The 4,527-nt window shown below is 32.7% G+C and overlaps 1 non-coding gene across 1 annotated transcript; it reads right to left on the minus strand.

The window, feature by feature from the left end:
• Window positions 1-1,595: 1,595 nt before the first annotated feature.
• LOC117284998 lies at window positions 1,596-1,763 on the minus strand. The gene has a single exon (XR_004516001.1). It is a non-coding gene; the product is annotated as a U1 spliceosomal RNA (small nuclear RNA).
• Window positions 1,764-4,527: the final 2,764 nt, after the last annotated feature.

Here is a 4,527-nt window from a genome sequence, read left to right on the forward strand (position 1 = left end):
CAACACTGTATATTTTGTTCACTATTCATATTACATCATGATACTGTTTTATGTGCAATTAATTCAAAGTTACAGGAAAAATAAAATATTTTATTTGAATAAATATATAGATCACATTTATTTAATTTTGTTTAAAGTTAATGCTTATCATTAATAAAATATCCAGCAATGAATCACATTAATAAGCACTAATTTGCACTAGTTTGATAATTAAGGAGTATGAAATGTGGCTTGAAAGATGTTATGAGCATTCATAGTCATTTAGAGATTTTTTTTGCCAGCACTATTTGGTAATGTGAAATTGAAAACAGATGAGATTTGGACCTGACGGTCAACAACTCATATTTGCCATGAGATAGCATTGGATCCATTTTCTTTTTTGATAGAAAAGATGATAGACAATTTGAGTATCCTTTTTGCACAATCTATCTAGACTTGTTTTCTGATCTGTACATTTTGTTTCTGTGGTAAAGCCTGATTCAATTCAAATCTATGTTACATTTGTGAAAGGTTTTTTTTTTAATGTTTTTGTTTCATATTATTTGGTTCAGTTTGTGTTTTTCATCTGCTAGGACATTTTGACAAAAGATTACGATAGGGAATAGAAATACACATACATACACAGATAAAAGAAAACAAGAAAAACCATTAGGGATTTTCTAATATTTTTTCCAAAGTAATGTTTCTCCCATTGCAGCCTAAATCTGTGTTTGAGCAAATCCATCAAATAAAATAGAGCACTTCTCCAAGATTGGACTGTATTTTTTTCCCTAATTTGATGTCATATAACAAAAATTTTACACTTATATTCTCCGGACTACATTTCAAAAATTCATACTTTTTAATAAATCTACTTGGTTGAATTTGTAAAAATGGTTAAAATTATAACTTTATAAATTAACTAGCTGAAATTGATAAGTGCATGCTTTGTAATCTATACAAAATTAATAGTTTGTTTACTAAAAGTATTTCTACTGTCATGTTCAGGATCATTGGTAGAATACTGACAAGTTTTGTTGTCTATTTTTGTATTTGTCACTGTTCGTGTGTTTGTTACAAGACAGTATGAGTTTATGCAACATTGGTGGAGTTGTTTCCTTTTGAACTTCTATCATGCAATATAAGAGAGGCATGGCTTGGTGGCTTTGCAAATCCTGAGCTTTGTAGAGTTCTTTGACAAAGTTGCCGGATCAGATGACACTATTCTTTTTCTCTTAACTGATTCACTTGTGTTCTTCCTCAAGTTTGGTAACTTTGAGAGGATAGTCTTCACACTAGTTTAAATATTCATTTATTCAATTAAAATAAAATTATCATCAAAACTATTATTGTTATTTTGCTACTAATCAGTCACATAAATATTGAAGCTCCATTGTCTTTATTTATTAGACAATGTGGTGAACAAATATTTTATATGTATATTTTATACTTTGTAATATATTTGTATAATGCCATTGCACAATTATTAATCTCATGATTTTTTTCTTATACAGTGCAACAAATAAGGGAGAATATAATCATAATAACAGAGTAGTAAAGATAAGTATATCCCTGGCATCTCATAATATATTCATTTTTTCCTAAGATTTTCCCCCCAAGGGAAATCTTGAACACAGCCCCCCAGTACTGGAAATTACACAGTTGATTTTCCCACATTTGAAGAACTGTCAGGGATCGATCAGCTCAGCTTGGGAACAGTGGATAAGCTGCAACTTGGGAAAGCCACATTTGTGATCATGGTATTTCCTCTTCTAGGTAAGCATTACAATATTAATTTAGAGGTGTTAGGACAAAGTTTTGTTGAAAATAATATGAATTCCATCTTAAAATATGAGTGGTTTAGGTAGACAAGATAGATATAGATCTGGGTAGAGTATCTGAAGTGAATGGAAAAGAATGTGAAAGGTTCCACAGTATGCTCTTTTCAGGAAACATAAAGAAATCAATGAAAAGTATGTTGGAAAGAACAAAATGTACCAGATCTTGAGATCACGCTAGTAGCAGAGATTTTGAAATCACACTGCCTTCATTTAAATCCAAGGTCTATCGATTGTTACCTGTTATGTAATAATTTTGCCCCTTAGACTTACATTGTGTCATTGAGATATATTTATGGTATTTCCTTATAAAGTTTTTATAAGAGTTAAATAGCTAATATTTTAAAGTTTTTCAATATGCTCTGGTGTGTGGCAAATACCTTTTGAGTGTTGCCTGCTTTGTTTTACCAAAGATGGTAAATGGACAAAGATATGTTTAGATGTTATTTAACCTATCCTTGTAGAAGAATTGAGAATTGTGAGTGGTATACATAAATGCCCTAAAGTAGACCAGGCAACTATAGTTTTTTTTTTTTTTTTTTTTTTATGGAGACAGGGTCTCACTATGTAGTTGAGACTGACCTGGAATGCACTATGTAGCTCAGGCTGGTCTTGAACTCACAGCAAACCTTCTGCCTCAGCCTCCTGAGTGCTGGGATTACAGGCATGCGCCACCACTCTCGGCCAGACAACTACAGTATTTTGGATTAAAATTTTGCATGCACCATGGAAGTTGATAGATGATGTATATATGGGCAAGAGGAACAAGTGTAGTTTGGGACTGATTCAGGGTCTGGATTATATTGGAGAATGATAACCTGCTCTGAAAAACTGGATGTATTATGGTTCTGCTTACAAAAATAGGAAATAAGAAAATATTTTCTCCTTGAATACTTTGATTTTGATGGGTGTGTTTCATAGTAATGAAAATATTTGGTATGTTGTTGAAATTTCATATCTGTAGCTCAAGATGGGAATCTGAGTAGTATAAGATTTTGGAGGAATCATGATGAGAGTCATGACAAAACAAAATTATTGAGGAAACTGCTTATCTAAATATGGTTGACAGATATATGAATCATAACTGCACAGCTACATTAATCTTCACAAAAGGAAACACCCATTTTATCATCCATTTTATCTGCAGTTTAATCTGCAGATAATGCAGTAGAATAAATGAAACACATATTCTAGTATGAGTGGCATTTTAGTAGAAGAAATACAGCCTTTAAGCCAAATATACTTCAAAATAATTGAAGTTCTTTGTGTTTATCAAATTTTGATAAAACTATATATAGTTTAGCCACAGCCTTACTAAAATGTTGTTTTCTTTCCCATACACTTTCTGTTCACCAAATAACAGTTCTCAGCTCTTGTTTCATAGACTTTTGAATAGCATCCTAATCCTCTCTTGTATCCTCTCTAAAAACCGTACCAAAAAATCTCTTCCTTAAGTAATAATATATTTTTCTTATTTTTTTACATCTTCTTATAATTCAATGTGCACCATAACGAAAAAAAAAAGTAAATGTCCACATTCTTTCAGAGAATGGATGACAACAGAGCCGCAAATATAGATGAGCCATAGCCTCTTTTACTGGAAAAGAGAAGAGAAAAATTATTGGAAGATGCAGACAGATGAATAATATTTTTAATTTGAGTGGTTTAAATTTATGCTACTTTTCTTGAGCACTAAGGGTGAATGTGAAGAAGGTAATGGTTTGAGTCAGGCAAGACAAGGTCCTTGAAGAAATGATAATCCTTGGAGTCTAGAATTCAGATGGAAAGATTATAAGTCATTAGGAATAAGAGTTACTTCAATGGGATGGGAAGAAGAAGCAGATGTGACTGCCGAAATTTAGGGAAGGGTCAGGGCGAGGAGGGACGGTTCCACTTGTGTCTTGTTGACAGTTGTTCAAAATCAGATATGTTGCTTCCATGACAGGGATCAGGCCTCTGGCCAATCCTTTTATAAACCTGTCATTAAACATCTCCAAAGGGATGAGGATAGTCTAGGAATCCTTTAGAATGACTAAACTTTGCTTATATTTTTTGACACAAACTATGTCTTAAATTGTAGTTAATCCAAGTGAGTCCTTTTCCTTTACTCAAGTGGCGAGAGCATTAATCAAACCAACTGCTACTCTGTTACAATTGGGGGCGTATTGGTTTTTCTTCTGCCTTTTCTTTCCACAAAGCTAGAGCATTGAAAACAAAGAAGCTTGAGTTTCAACACCTGCCCTGTCATCCACATGCCTGCTTACCTGTCCTCCCTCAAGTGCTAATTTCTATTCTAAGGAGAACATCAAAGATATCTTTTCTAATACCACACTGAAGTCATGACTGTTGTTATATTTATGTGTCTCAAAATAGTTCATTTTTATTTTAAACAATTTTAGTATTTGTAATTGCACCTATTTGATGTCATTATTTCTTCATTTTTTTCCTGGACACCATAAGCTTTTGAAAGGTAGTAGAAATTATATTTTATTTCAGAATGTAGGGCTGGGATTTAGCTCTGGTGCCGCAGCCTGCCTCACAAGCACAAAGACCCAAGTTCGATCCCTGGTACCAAAAACAAAAAACAAACAAACAAACAAAAAAAACAAACAAACAAACAAAAAACACCAAAAAGAATGTATGTACCTTCTGCATGGAAACAGTCGCATTTTAAACTTGCATTAAAAATTCTGTTGAATGCATTAGGGAA

This window comes from Fukomys damarensis, unplaced genomic scaffold, assembly GCF_012274545.1.
Source record: "Fukomys damarensis isolate Sample0158 unplaced genomic scaffold, DMR_v1.0_HiC HiC_scaffold_73689, whole genome shotgun sequence".
NCBI classification, from domain to species: domain Eukaryota; kingdom Metazoa; phylum Chordata; class Mammalia; order Rodentia; family Bathyergidae; genus Fukomys; species Fukomys damarensis.